Raw genomic sequence first — 16,279 nt, 5'->3', positions numbered from 1 at the left:
TGTGAACAGCCAACAAATATCTAGCTGTGCATGAGAACTTGGGCATATTGTCACCAGAGTTAGGCAAGTAAGTACCTTTGACATCCTGTCCTGTTTTGATGCCTTTCAGTTTATAGCATCAGATGTTACACTAGCAATCTTTCCTGGATGTGCCTGAAGCTAAGTGTTGTTTGAGGCTTGCAGTTTCTATGATCCAGTGACAAAGGAGTCTACATTACCTTGCAAAAATATTGAGTGGTCTAAAACTAGCAATACTTGCAAAATAATGAAGTTTGTGTGAGAAAGAACATGCATGGATACAGCCCTCATAAGTTATTTTTAGCACAAGCATTTTCTAACTGCTAGGCTTTAAAGGAAATTTCTGTTAGGGAAAAAAAAAGCAATTTCCAAGGAGCAGACACTTGACCCATCCTTGTGTTTGTAAATACAGAGATTACCATAAAATGTCCTTGCTTATCAAACAGTCACATCTTCCTGGGAGCAATTTGACTTTCTTTCAATTCTGCAATGGCTCAGCGTTCACTAACTGGGAAGTATTTACTCCCATCTCTTCTGCTTTACAGAGCCTGAGGAGCCAAGTCATGTCAGGTGGTGAAAGAAGCCTTCTCCAGATCTCCTCAACAAATGACACCGCACCAGCACCCTCACATCCGTCTCCTGATTTTCCACGTTGTGTAGAGCTGTATCGGGGAGTATGAAAGTAAGAAACGATGCCAAATCCCCAACCCCAACCTTGCTGGCAGAATAACAATTTTTCCAAACTACACCTAGTGCAGATCAGCCTGGCCTTGGTGGACCTGCATACGTGTGCCATCCATGGAGCCAGTCAGCCAATAGTACTGGTAAAATCCTCAGGCGGTTACAGTGCCCCTGGCCTGTGCTCCTATGAGGCTGTGACCCACATGGGGAGTTCCCCAGTGCCTTGGGAAAAGCCCCTTCACCTTTCTTCCATCACATCATGCTCGAGTGAGTCCAAATATGTAAAACCTATGTATCCTTTTTGCCTATTTCTAGTCACATGGAGGCCAGAATGTGCTGACTATATTTAGTGAAAAAATGAAACTGCCCTCATTGTGCTCCATTTAAAGTCCATGGAGAGCTTTGCTGCTGATTTTAACACGGAAAGGACAGTACCACTTCTTTCTCCCAGTGCTGGAGCTGTGACTGCTTCACTGCTGCCCTTCAAGCCCCAGCACTAAGTCAAAGCCTTTAACAGAGGACTCTGTTCACCAGCAAACAAATACCAATGAGCACTAAAGGAAGCACTTCTGAGAAGTCACAAGACGAAGGAAAGTAAAGACAATATTGCAGAGGAAAGGGAACGTATCATTATGCTGCTGGGGTATGGTTTTTGGTGATGATTTATATTTAACCTACTTTAATAAACTGCAATGACTGTTCTGTGAATGCAAAAATGGATTGAAAGTTTCCATTTGATTAAATAAGGAGAAGAAATTACCCTGTGGCTAGTCTGTACATTCACTGATCAACAATGAAATCTCAATGGAAACTAGTGACCTGCTACTGTCAGCACACAACCAATTTGAACTGAGCTCCAAGGGGGCAGTCATGCAAGCACCACTTCAGAAATTCATTTAACATCACTTCAAAGCAGAGCTTTCTGTCCAGCTCACACTTTTTTCCGTGTATTGTTGGGTAAGACATGTCGGCTCTGGCTATACATGCAGATTGAACAGAACCAGGTTGTACCAAGCTGTTGTACAGCTGGGTGGATGCCCTGCACCCTGGGGTTTGGATGAATAATCCCCAGGAAACACCAAGCAAAATGGGAGATGGTGTGATCAGGGGCTATTCCCAGGGTCAGGCAACCAGAATGACGGAGAGAAGAGGGGTTGGTAGCACAGACGCCAACCACCCTGGGCCAGCAGGCACCGGTATGGGAAAACAGCCTGAGGAACATGTCCTATGGGTGCAAATATCCACAACCACCCAGCAAGGCAGAGCCCAGATCACCAGCTCAGTAAGAGCCATGCCAGAACAGGGTCAGCTCCTCCCACAGCCCCCCCTGTGTACAGTTGCTATCCTCCCTCAAAACTATTTATCTCTTTTATTCCTGTTCAAGCACCCTGGGAAATGTGAAGCTGACTGCACCTTACCCACCTTAGGAAGATCCAGGGGATTTCCTTGTTTACCAGTGGGGGACCCTCTCGGCATAAAAAGACAAACTTCCACCTAAACCTTACCAAGATGGAAGAGTCCCTGACATGTGTTGTCTTACATATTGGGTTAAAAAGAGAGTTGAAAAAAGATAATGTAAATGCAGATTTAACATCTTGTAAATTTTGCCATCCTTTTACAAATTCTTTCCCTAAAGAAAGCATTGCCAGTGCTGAAAATAAAGTCCCAGAAGAATTTACAGCATAATATTCTGCTCTCAGCTTTCCTCCGGGCAGAAACTGGACTGAGGGAGATGTATTTAACCCATACAAAGAATTTTAACATGAACAACATAAACAGCCAACCACCCTCCCACTGGTTGCTCAGAAACCTAGCCCGTGAATTATCCTTTATTTCAAGATCCATTATCTAGCATGTGAATAATGCTCAACACGGCTCACTTCGTTTAGGAAAAAGTTGCTGTGGAGTTCTTGTTCCGTGCTTTCTGGAAGTGTAAGAATACTTTGCTTTCTCCTTCCAATATTTATTGGCTCTTTGAATGCCATCACTACATTCAAAAGAGGGCATAAAAGCAAGGCTGCTCCGAGGTAACATATCCATGCCTTTTTGCAGAACCTGCATATTCAGTACTTAGAAGGGGCCTGTAAAAAAGATGGGGAAAGACTTTTTAGCAGGGCCTGTTGCTATAGGACAAGGAGTGATTGTTTTAAACTGAGAGAGGGGAGATTCAAGTTGGAAGTGAAGAAGTTCTTTACAATGAAGGTGATAAAATACTGGCACAGGTTGCCCAGAGAGATGGTGGATGTTCCATACCTGAAGACATTCAAAGCCAGGCTGGATGTGGTTCTAAGCAACCTGATTTAGTTGAGGATGTCCCTGCTCACTGCCGGGAGGTTGGACTGGGTGACCTTCGAAGGTCCCTTCTAACACAAACTATTCAGTGATTCCATATTTTCCATGCTCTTAAATCTCTGCATTTGCCTGGTAAAAACACAAAATCCTTCTCCTTTGGGGGTGTTTGTCTCAAGAGGTCTCTAAGGTTTCCCTCAGGAAGTTTCCTGCCTGATTAGGGAGTGTGATTACAAAACCTAACAGTGTCTTTGATTTCAGATTTCCCCGCAGATCTTGCGCGATCTGATTATTTTGGTCACCTGTTTTGGCCATTGCTTTTATCAGACTCATAAACTCTCTGGACCACTCGAATCTCCTTACTTCTAAAATCACTTCCATCTCAGCTCAGTCTCTTCATTTTTTCTCTGTATTTTTTCTGCACTTGCCATTTTCAGGTGCTCTTACTTCTGACCCTACTTTCTGCCATCAGCTGCTGGCAATGCCAATGCTTCCTCTATCTTCCAAAATAGAGCCCAGTGTAGGGGGAATGCTGGATGCCACAAAATGAGAACTGTAGCAGCCATGTGTGCAACCAACACCCAAAGACCAAGGGAGGAAGAAAGGTCTTCATTTTTCTTTCTTTGTAATATTGTGTGACAGTAGGAGTTCATTTCCAAACTCTTTGATTGCTATGCCTCTGCCTTTCCCTATCTGGAGAAGGAATGGGGGACAAGCTATGAGGGAGGCTTCTCTCCTTCACTACAATATCTGACTACTTCAGTTCACAAACACGATTCTAAGGGAAAGCATGTTGCAGGTTGGGGAGCCTCAAGTGTGTCTTGCTTTGTGAGTGCCACTAAAAATGGCATTTTCAGTACCTCACCTCCAGGAATCTCAGTGTGCGTCAGATTTCTCTTTTAATGCTGGACGAATTTCAGAAGGAATTAGCATGTTTTATTCTACATCAGTGAGCTAAGAATGACATTTTTATCCATTGCAATTGCAAACACTGTTGCAAAGAAAAGCATCAAGTAAGAAAATGCATTACAGATCCTGTTTAGCAGCAAGGCTTCTCCTCAGTTGCTCTGGTACTTTATTTAAGCTTGCAGAAGCTAGGCTCAAATCTCTCCTTTCCCTTACAATTTTCAGTCCTACTTAGAGCCCACAAGGGGTTTTGTGTCCTTTGCCTTTCTCTTTTAAAGGTGGAACTGCTCTGACTCATTCTTTGTTTCACTTTTCAAGTCCCGTCTTTTTTCTGAAGTGTCTTCCCATCTGGACAGCTGGGGAGAAGGGGACTGCTCCCCTCACCTCAAGGCTTCTCTGAGCCTGCAATCCCTTTGGATTTGTTATTCAGCGCCTTTCTGCTAGCCTGAAAAAGTCACAAAACTGTCAAAATCATCCTCATATTTAGACATTGTCAATATTTACATATTTCAAACTCGTGCGTCCCCTTTTGCTGTTAGCTTTGCAATGCCTGTGCATGACAAGCTACAAGGATTGTAGGCAACAACTCAGTCACTGATGTGGCTCAACATCAGTTGAGGTGGCTTTGAGAGAACTTTTTTTCCAAAGTACCTTCTTCACCATAAGAAAAACATTAAGCTACTTTGGGGGACTGGGTAATAACTCACAAACTGCCCTGCACATTGTCTGAAGAAGCTTTCAAGACAAAGTCAAGGCATATGAGGTAGGAACAGTCTGTCTACTTTGAAAACAAGCAGAGCTCTGTTTGCTAGCAGGTGAAGTGGGAATAGTTTCATGCCATGGAAAATGAGGCCCGGACACTGTTGTGTTACTGGAGTAAAAATTGTGCTGTTGATACACTAATAAAAGAAGGGAACAGTGGTTGTGAGTACAAGGAGCACTCTGACCTCGTGGAGTGCAACCCAGCTTGTCTGGGAGAGCTCGAAGGAATGATTAACTAAAACAAGAACATTCTATTAGACCTTTTCCAACATCACCTGAACAGATGGGGTGTGGATTTGCAGTTCTGGGGCACGCATCCTTAGCAAGGATGGGGTCAGTCCCAGTCCTCAGTCGGTTTCCTGCTTTTTTCTCTCATGCCCCACATTTCCTGAGAAGTTTTAGTTACTGACATCATTTATTCTGCTTAGCACAACTCTTTCTTTGTCCTCTGAGGGAAGGGTGAAAAATGATCTGAAGCAAGACTTCAGAGCTCAGGGCTGTACACCACTAAGATCTGATTACTGGTGTTTAAAACACAGGGCAAAGCTAAAGAGGCAACAAATGGAAAAGCTCAAAAGAAAAAGCTGAAGATGATGCTGGTACTAAAGGAAAAGTAGTAACTTGTGAATTAAAGCTACTTGCCTGAGTTATTTCCATGGGGCTCAGCACCTAAAGTATTACTATTTGACTCAGATCAATAAATCCACTTGTAAAATAGCCTTAGGGCATTTTCTCTGAGAAAACAGTATTGCCGGGTGGGCTGGGATTTTGGGAGGCAGCTGGACACAGAGACCCTCCCAGCTGCAGGGGTTTGAATTGCCCCATCTTTTGCTTTGTGGTTTTGAGTCATCAACATGTGGTGACACAATTATCATTTTAAGGACAGCCTCGGGCAGCTGAACTTTGCTTTCTGGTGGCAGAGATGCAATCCCCGTCCCACTGGTAACATATTAGGTTGTTAGGCTGGCTTGTGTCGCACCAATTACAGATGAAACAAGTTACAATAATGTTACAGCCATGGATGTAATAACCAGGATCACCAGAGAGTGAGTCTTATTAAACTCACACATATAAAGATCACTTAAGGCTAATGCTCCAAGTTTCAATTTAAAAAGCAAGGGCTGAGGTCTGTGAGCATTAACATTTCCGTGGAGTTACTCATGTGCCTAATGTCAAGCCTGCATAGATTAGGGGCTGGCGAGACTCAGATCTCAGAAACAAAACACTGAAAAGAATACAGAAGAAAAGGAAATATGAATATGATACTAATTTATGTCAAAATGAGAGATTTGTAGATGAGCACAGACATGTTTCAAGGACATGGTGTTTTCCCATAAGTACAAGATTGAAATATAAGAGGCAGCAAAACCAGTGCCAGCAGCAAAGTGGCCATTATAAAGCACTCCCACTGGGCACTGTTTAAGCTGAGAGTAGGAGGCAGAATGCAGCCATAAACTGTAACAAGTAGAAGTTTAACATTTGAGAAATACTGTGTAAAATCCAGTGTCATGTCTTTTCCTTCAGTTGTCTTCAGTTAGAACAAAGGAGGGTTTTGCAGTGAACCTGTGCCTGTGCCATGTCCTCAGACACTTTGCTTCTTTCCTTCTTCACCTGCATCTTTGCAAGAAAATAGTTAGATGGAGAAGTAGGAAGAAGTGGAAATTTAGAGTGAGACACGTACCTCAACAAAACAGCTCTATAAAAGGGAATTACTCAGCAGCATTGGGAATAAATTAGGAAAAAAATTATCCAGTATTTACTGCCCCTGTCAGCTGTTTTAGATGAATCAGATCCAAACCCAAATCTGAGCCCTCATGTCTGGAAGAAAGAACAGTATTTAGAAATGTACCTAGGGACAATAACACTTCAGGCTGGTCTGGTAGCGTGCCTCAACTACCTCCTTGTTTTGATATCAGTCCCTGTGCCAGATGTTTCTCTAGTACATACAGAAGTATGCTCTAGAGAAACCCATTATCCTCAATTATTTGTTTTTCAGGGCCCATTCTGCAGGGTTGCTGACCCTGGCCAGTCACCTGGGCTCCTGCAGCAGTGGGGAGGCAGCTGCTGAGCAACACGGCTCAGCAAGCACTGCCTTTCCCTAACACAAGGCCTTTATGATTCATGGACCATTTACTGCGGCCGCGACAATCACCAGTGAGCCACATCACTGAGAATTACTGCTAGGGGTTGACTGTGGCTTAATACTCACCAACACATCATCTAGGGGGTTGACTTGAACCTAAGCAGTCAGTAAGCACATTGTCATGTTCAGCCTTCACGCCATGATGCAGAACAGCCATATTTTCACTTAAATGCCAGCAGGAAAGCAGTGTGTGGAGCAGAGTATGTGATACAAGTAAATCTAGCTCAGTTCAATATTCTTATTTGAGAGTTATTGTGGGCTAGGCAGAAAGCAAAACAGCCTGCTGCTTTCAGTAGTCTTTTCCTAAATGATCGTGAAAGGTTCTATTGATGTAAGCTACCCCCTCTATTTAGGCTGAGCTCTGAACTGCTTATGAACCCCAGCGAGGTGTCATGGTATGCATTTGACAATATCATGACATTTTGTAACTGTGCTTGATCAGTGAAGATGGACTACTTGAACTAAACAAGGTGTGCCATTGCGGCTGCAAGCTGAGGTCTAGCTAGTGCACACACACCAAAGCCCCATTTCTCATTTAATGTCTAGATTATATTAAACAGTAAACCCTCATACCCACTCTAGGGAGCAAGAACATTTGCAAGATGAGTCAGTAAGGTAAGACTGGGAGCTAGTGCCAGCCAGGTCAAGGGGGATTTGCAACCTGGGGAAACCCAACTGTCTAGTAGGAATCTTGCACAACAGGTTTACTACACAGGCGATATGTATAGAGAAGGTCACCTTCAGAGGGGAACTGAGCATCAGAGACTGCCTTAGGCATCCCTGCTTACCCTCTGCAAGTGTCATCTTTCTCTATTGACTAAACACGAAGCGGTGTAATTCCCTGTAAGAAAAACAGCTCTTCCCTCCAGAGCTTCAGTTGGAAACTGGAATGCAGGACTTTGATTGCCCTTGAAGAGTACAGCAGGATCATCAACACAGCAGGAACATACATTGACCTGCTGCGCCTGCTGCCTGGTCAACAGTGTAAAACAGGACTTTTCAAGGTCAGAGACAGTTTATAGGTATTTTCTGGGTCCTCTGGTTCAACTGAATGGAAAGTAGGATCAGTAGGGGAGGCTCCAGGAAAAAAGCAAGGGAATTAAGTAGAGCGTGGGTAAAAACACCTTGCCCCACTACTGGTTTATAGCTTCAATGGCTCGCTCTATGTGAAAGCACTATTTTTCAATGTGCTTTGCCATGAAAATGCTGTTACAGGAAGGCAAGGGAAAAGAGCCCTGCAGTGAGTGGGACACTGACTGCAGTCCAAAGATGGTCAGACAGTCCCTCAGGTGAACACGTACAAACGGCCTTGCCCAAAACAGAAGGAGACAGTGGATGTGCAGCGCCGGATCTCGCCGCCTCCAGCTCCGCTCATCCCAGCCTCCTGTTAACCACTGTTTTGGAACAGTTGCTTAGATACCGCAAGGGCCTGGCTTCAACTTCAGGCAAGTTAATTTGACATTAAAACTTGACAATACCAAATGTATTCCAGGGTTGAGACACACTTGCAGATGGAAACCACAACATTGGTAGACATCAGTATTAAATCTGACTTGAATGAACAAACCTCTTGTCACAGATCTGGTCGAGCCCCCCCCCTTTCCTTCTCTTCAGGCTCTCAAGGATATTTGCAGTAAGACCCAGATGTGAAACTGCACATGCCTTTGGCTTGCTGGAGCTAAGGTGAGTGCCAGCTCCATCCATCCGTGACCTCAACTCCTCAATGTGAGCTCCAGGAGCAACTTCACATTTGTCAGTCCTTGTAGTGATGAGGCCCTTCAGTTTTAAAGGCCCTGGCTGCAGACCTAACAACATCTTACTCCTGGTTCTTGCATGTCTTTTTAGGGAGCCACTTGAGATGCCAGCTTTCTGGCTCGTGGTTTATTTACATTAATGAAGGCACCACTTCAGACAGACACCACTTCAGGACATTTCCTAAATTACCTAAGGAAAAATAAAGAACCACAACAAACAAAAAGGAGATTGCATGAGGAATCTACTCTCCTACTCTCTCCCCCATCCTATTTGGAATCTGCTTCTGTCCAATCTGCAGGTAGTTAGTGACCTTCTTGGCACCAAGCAGGTAAAAATGGCTGAAAGACCAAGAACAAAGCGTTTCTTATTCTTTTGTAGCTTTCAGGCTATATTTGGACAAGCGATCAATAATAATCAGCAGACACAGATGCCAATTATCCTGGATAAAAGATCATTTATTTTGCATACGTCTTTCTCTTGCATCCAGAAACACATTTAGAAACTAATGGGACCTGGTTACTGCACTTTTCTGAAGTGTTTTTGTGACTGATAGCTCAAAAATGCTTCTGTGATTTTTCCTTCATCACTAATACATTGATGGCTATGCAGCACTCTGCTGCAGCAACATTTCCTGCTGTAGCATGTTGATTTAATGACTGTTTCGGGCTAGCACATGTGGGCTGTTTGGGTCCCTGTCAGAGCAGCCCCATAACACTGGGCTATTCCTCCCATTAAACTTAATCATGGTTACATTTACGATTCGATACAGTCAGAAGCACAGATTTGAATAGATTTCACTTTCTGTCAGAACATGCATTAAATAGATATTCACTGGGCCAAGTCTTGCAGTCTTTAATCAGATATTATTCCCAAGAAGAACAACGGAAGGGAGCCTCAGATCTGTGACAATCAGAGCATTTTTCCATTGTTTTCTTATTAATATATCTCCCTCCATTTGGAATGTGAGAGGTTGTCTCTCTCATCTCAACAGCTGAATAACAGGGCCCTTATTTCCCCTGGGAATCATTTAAAATGGTGTAACATGCCACTGAGAATAAATAACGTATGAAAAGTGCTGCAGACAACATCTTAATGAGCTTTATCAGATGATGAAAAATATAATGTTTTCCTGTGCAGCCATGGGGGGAGCCATGAATCTTGATCTTGACAGCAGCTCTGCAAGAGAATGAAGGCAAAACTGAGAAAAGATAAGATTTTTCAGCACCAGCTTTCAACCTTGGAGACCAGAATCTCTCTCTTATTTGGCCTGTACAAAAATTGTCTGTGTCTGCAGATATGTCTGATCCTCTTCTTTGTAATATCTAATTGTATGAGAAACTGTAGTTTTGAACCATATTGGTAGGAATCAAAAATAGGTAAAGCAAACTGATAGTTGTTTGGGTCAACTATCATCGTATGAAATAAACCCCAACCAATTGTTTTTCTAGATTAAAACCATATGGAAATAAAAATGTGATTTAGTGCCACTTTATGTTCACCTCACACGAGATGTGCCTCTTTGCCTAACTCTGCTTCTCTTACCATAAGGAAAAACATGAAGTAGTTACCGTAAAAAGAAGATAAGTTACCTTAAATGGACAGCAGATTTCCCTGCTGGTAATTCCCAAGTGGAATAAAGCCAGGCAGTGTTAACACTCTTGTGAGGTGAGGGAAGGGAAGAGAAAGGAGAAGGAGAAGGGAAGGGAAAGGAAAGGAGAAGTGGAAGGGGAAGGAAAGGGGAAGGGGAAGGGGAAGGAAAGGGGAAGGGGAAGGGGAAGGGAAAGGGGAAGGGAAAAGGAAAGTGGAAGGGAAAGGGGAAGGGAAAGGAAAGGAAAAGGGGAAGGGAAGGGAAAGGAAAGGGGAAGGGGAAGGGGAAGGAAAGGGGAAGGGGAAGGGGAAGGGAAAGGGGAAGGGAAAGGGAAAGTGGAAGGGAAAGGGAAAGGGGAAGGGAAAGGGGAAGGGGAAGGGAAAGGGGAAGGAAAAGGGGAAGGGAAAGGGAAAGTGGAAGGGAAAGGGAAAGGGGAAAGGGAAAGTGGAAGGGAAAGGGAAAGGGGGAAGGGAAAGGGAAGGGAAAGGGAAGGGAAGGGAAAGGGAAGGAAAGGGAAAGGGGAAGGGAAAGGGAAGGAAAGGGAAAGGGAAGGAAAGGGAAAGGGAAGGAAAGGGAAAGGGAAGGGAAGGGAAGGGAAGGGAAGGGAAGGGAAGGGAAGGGAAGGGAAGGGAAGGGAAGGGAAGGGAAGGGAAAGAGAAGGAAAGTGGAAGGGAAAGGGAAGGGAAGGGAAAGGAGAAGGGGAAGGGAAAGGGGAAGGGGAAGGGAAAGGAAAAGAGAAGGGGAAGGGGAAGGGAAGGGAAGGGAAGGGAAGGGAAGGGAAGGGGAAGGGAGGGGAAGGGAAGGGAAGGGAAGAGAAGGGAAGGGAAAGGAATGAAAGGGAAAGGGGAAGGGAAGGGAAAGGAGAAGGGGAAGGGAAAGGAAAGGAGAAGGGGAAGGGAAGGGAAGGGAAGGGAAGGGAAGGGAAGGGAAGGGAAGGGAAGGGAAGGGAAAGGAGAAGGGAAAGGGGAAGGGAAGGAAAGGTCACAATATTTTAAGTGGAAATGCTATAACTGCAATATTCAGAAGTAAATTGTATGGGCAATATGTATTTTATGCATATTATAACTCTTCAACCATTTAGTTCTTTTAAAGTGTGCCCTCTATAAGATATTAAAAATCAATATAGTGCAAGGGAAAATAAATAGAAGTTATAATTCCTTATCTGCCATCAGAACAACAAACCTCAGGTGAGGATGAAATAAACAGGCCGTTTATAAGTTACTGAAAGATTCGGAAAGACAAAGTCATTGTTTATTAACTAGTAACAGTAAAGTCTGCATCTAGCAGGATACCTGCTGACAGATTTATTTCTGAGTGTAAATGGAGAACATATTTTTAGCAAAGGGTAGTAGTATATTTTTTGTGCAATTTGAAAGTTCAGCAGGAAGAAATAACTCAGTCTTGCAAAAAAATCCTAGGGCAGTGCTGTACTTTTATGAGCACTAGATTTTACCAAGATTAGCATTCAGCAAAAGTTAAAAAAGGAAAGGTTTGCTTTTTAAAGAAAGGAATTGCTTAAAAGAAAATTGCTGTTCTATTACAGTTCCTGCAATCAGACTGGCAAAACAGCAGGTCTAGAGGCCTACTGGGAGAAAGGGATTTTGTTCCCAGAGGAGAAAAGGTTTTTAGTAACAGACATTTGCATTCTTCTGTGATGTTATCTAAAATGTGCCTCAGTTTTCTGTGATGCTTAGCAAATACAGAAAGGTCCAAACTCAAACTTTTCATCAAAAAATGCCTTTTTATAGTGAGGATATGAGATCCTGGCCCAAGGACGCACACTGGGGCTGGCTGGCTGGTACCTGCATAGACCATCTAGAGGGTAACTGTCTAGATGTCTAGACCAGCAGCTCATGGTCTACTCGCAGCATTTGTGCTGAGTGCACATGGCTGGAGGAAACTGGTGGGAATATGGCAGCCTTCAACCAAAGAGGGACTTAAATTCAAAATCTGAAGGCCAAATATCCTAACAAAGAGAAGTAATTCAGCCCATAGTAAACCAATAAGTGTGGTTTGGAACTGGCCTCCCACCTCCAAAAAACTACTGGGAATATTAGGGGTTTGAGTAAACAAATTTCTTCACCAAAAAAAAAGAAAAGAAAAAGGTGGCCACTGTGGAAAATGTTGGTGCCATTGAAGAAACAACAAAAACACATTCTGACCATAAATATTTTCTATTTTGAAATATTGTTACAATATTCCATTAGCTGCAGGAGCTGAAATTCAGCTGTTTTCCATCCAGGCTCCTCTGTGGTCTGGACTTCTTCATCGCAGGACATCACCCTGAATGCACCGGAGAGCTCAGTGTGGAGAGAGATACTGCACTGTGCAAGATGGGATGTGGAAAGAGACTTTGCCTATGGGAGGAGTGGGATGGGGAAGTGAGGATCCTGCTCTGGCTGGTGGGCATTAAGCAGAGGCAATTCAGAATTTATGGTCTGAAAAGATGGTGACTGACTGGTAAAGTTTCTGAAATATCCCCTTCTCTTTAACAGGATTGGCTGATACAACCTCAAACCAGAACTGCTTTGCTGGAACAGCAGGCGGCTAAGAGACCATGCAGCCTTTGGGGCTTAAGGGTTGAATGTCAGAGTGCATCTGGAAAAGCACCATAGCTTACCTTCAACTTCTCTAGCAGTCTGCATCTGGAAACACAGCTAAGAGTGTTAAGAGTGTGGGCTCAGAGGCTTGGGATATCATGACCTTGTGTTGCTATTCGCAACAACAGTTACATGTGTCATAAGATGCTTTGAAAGCTGTGAGTAATCAGGTATAAGTGCTATTTCCTTACATTGTTGGATGCTTATTTCCTGTTTCAGAGAGGCAAATAACAGGTGGAGACAGCTGGGATTATGAGTGGCATTACAATATGCTTTGTGTTTTATGTTACAAACTAATTTTCCAAACTGAGGAAAATTTCCTCTTGTTTTCCAAACAAGAGGAATCACAATTTAACCCTAAAAACAAAGAACAAAACTGTGGTATGAATGACTTATATTTTCAAGTAGAGCAATAAACATTTTTATTGAAATTAAGACATTAAAATAGGTGGGAGAAAAGGCCTAAATTTAGATCCAGATATAGCTAAGTGTTGCATAATCCTCCCCTATATGACTTTGGCACTGTAATGTATCACTTACCTATCTGTAACAAATCCTATGAACCTGAAGCAATCCTGAAATAAACTTACTTCTCACGATAAAGTCAAGTATGTTTCTTATGGGTTATAGTTTGAGTGTGGAAAATCCTATGGATTTGAAATAACATCTGTGCTTTAACAAAAACTCACTCATGCTCTAGTAGAAAAATTGATGTATCCCAATGACAAGAGATATCCAATTGCAGAAAGGTCTTGATGTTGCAGAAAAGTTCACTTGTTCGTGTTCCCCTTCCCTTTGTCTCCTCATTACCCATCTTTTCCTATGTCACATTTTGACCTTGAAGCAGATAATCTGTATTTTAGTTCTTTGACAGCAACTTTTCACCTTGTGCAAAGCCCACAGCCAAGATTTCTGCTCAGCCTCTGATATTCAAAAGACCGTATGTGTTTGAGAAGGGAGAATTCAAACACAATCTTTGTCTCAGTTTGATTCAGGAGCTGCAAATTTACCACAAATTACATTGATACTCCCAAATTTATTTCTTTTTTTTTTTTTTTGGTGAAAAATACTCATCAAATGGCCTACTTTGTACGCTTGCCTATGTATAATGAACTGCTTACACCTTACTTGTCCTGATTATGGAGATGTGCACCATATCTCTCACCTCCAAAGAGAACTGGGAAGACAAAGAAGGGGTTGTTTGCTGAAGGGACTGCTGGTTGCACTTAGTCTTTGGAAAGGCAGAAAGAAAAGAGGAGAAAGAGAGAATGGAGCAGAAGCAGAATAAAGTGAAGAGGAAGAAATAAAGGAGAAGGAAAAGCTCCATCCCCAGTGCTGCAGCTCTGTAATCTGGCCTAAGAGTCAGCTTTCAGAGTGGCATTTTGAGGATTATTCATCCCTACTGAGAGCTGGGAGGACGATAAAACAATAGGAAAATAACAAGCACACACTTGCCAAAGAAATTTTTTCCATTTGTAGTGAGGTTAGAAACAAATAATCAAAACAAGATCCAGCACAACTTTTGCTTTTTCCACAAAGTTTTCCCTGCCAAAAGACTTAATGTCACATGGAACTGGTAAAGGTGCCAGCCTGGAGCACCCACGAGGCTGCCATGATGGCTCCCACCAGAGGAGACCAGTGCTGTGAGTGCAGAGGGGCTGCAGCTCGGTGTCTGCTCCTGGGCTTTCTGTGGCTCCCTGCCTCTGCCATGAAGTCCTTCTATTGCCAGACCTTTCTGGCATTGCTGCAGGGTCCCCAGACCTCAGGCACAGGCTGCAGCAACCCAGTGAGAATCAGCCCAGCCACAGCAGCTCCCTAAACACCTCCATAAAGCAACTTTACAAGGGTTACAAACCCTTAAGATAGCACAGATACAGATCTAGGGAGAAGAGATGCCTACACACTGGTCCCTGCTCCCTGGAAAACAGCAGATGCCCTATGTACCTGCCACAATCTCCTTGCTCTTCTCTCCATTCACGGAGAGGGCGTGTTCCTAACAGGTAAAGAGTTATCCCTAAGGCTTTGGTGTAACCACCAGATTAAAGAACAAGTGCATTAAATGTAATCTGGGTGTTCCAGAGTTGTGGATTTCCACAGCTCTGTCGCGCTCTCAGAGGTAAGTAGAAAGAGAGAAGCAGAGGGCAAAGTTACAGGGTCTCTATTAGAGGTTGGAAATGTCATCATCAGCAACATTATAGTGAAAAAGCTAATTATCACAATAGAAAGTACATCTTGAAGCTTGATTTTTGTTTTAATAGGTGAGGTTGACATTAACACTTCCTGGGTATTTGAGCAAGGTAGGTCAGGCCCTCAAAACTATTGTAAATGAAATTAAACAATTACAAATGTGGTTCCGTCAATGTCTTATTTAAATTCTATGAACACGCTTGCAGTCTGCTGTTGCTCAGTTATTAATCTAGAAAAAAAGCAGAGATAATCCTTCAAAAAAGACATGTGCATACGATGCATTTATCTTGATACAGCTGCCCACAGAATACTCTGCAGTATGCAATTATTATGACTGATCTTCATTTCTGCAGCTCTCTTAGGCTTATTAATGCCTGTATTGAACACAAATACAAACAATCAGCTTTCAGAAGACTTTCCCACCAGGGAATATAACAAGAAGGAGGTTGGTTTGATTGATTGCTGTTGTCACTGTGCTTAAGGAACTGAGCTTATTTAACAACTCTGATAAGCAAGATTTCACACTGAAAGTTTTCGCCTTCGTAACTGGTATGAACTCAGAGAGACAATAAAGATATTAATAAAAATATGGAACATAATCCACACAACATTCCTTCCTGGTCTCCTGCAGGGGAGCATGGTATCTCTCCAGCCCAGGAGTAATCCTGTAAATCAAATGATCCTTGTAACTCCGACCAATCCTTTTGCTTAAATTTTTGTCAATGTGGTCTGCAAGGTGTAGGATGGAAAGCAGAAATGTAACTGTACTGTATTTGCACTGCACTCCAAACTGAGAGAGATGGAAAAATTAAGACCAGAATGGAAAAATAAAGTCCCTGTTTCTAAACAATAAGAGCTGTGAGATATCCACTGTTTTGGTTAATATTTTTTTCCATGTTAAAAAAAGCCTGTTTGTTTAAGGTGTATTTATAGAAGGCATTCTCTTATTCCACATTTTACTATGCCTCTAATTTTAATTGATGCCCTCCTGTGGCTATAGGCAGGGACAAGCAATAGTTCAGAGGAGGATTTGTGCTGAATGGTGCTGGGTAGGTGACCAGCCCCCTTCCCTCTGAGCCATGGCAGGGCTAGAGACAGGCTGTGCACGGGTGTCTCCATCTGCTCTGTCCTGGCACCACAGACCGCTTCTCTCCCGGAAATCTGTACATTAAAGCCTGAGCTCTCATTGAGCAGGAACAGCCCCCAGCTATAGATTGAAAGAGTCTCTCCACTTTGTGAAATGTCACACATTCATTGCCTCAAAAATTTGCACCAACAGATGGAAAATGTGGGAAATCTTCGTAACCCCGTCTTACTTCTTGTCCAGGCAAGCTGGCAATTTCCTCGCAG

The sequence above is a fragment of the Lathamus discolor genome, chromosome 2 (assembly GCF_037157495.1).
Source record: "Lathamus discolor isolate bLatDis1 chromosome 2, bLatDis1.hap1, whole genome shotgun sequence".
NCBI classification, from domain to species: domain Eukaryota; kingdom Metazoa; phylum Chordata; class Aves; order Psittaciformes; family Psittacidae; genus Lathamus; species Lathamus discolor.
This window is presented reverse-complemented; position numbering follows the sequence as displayed.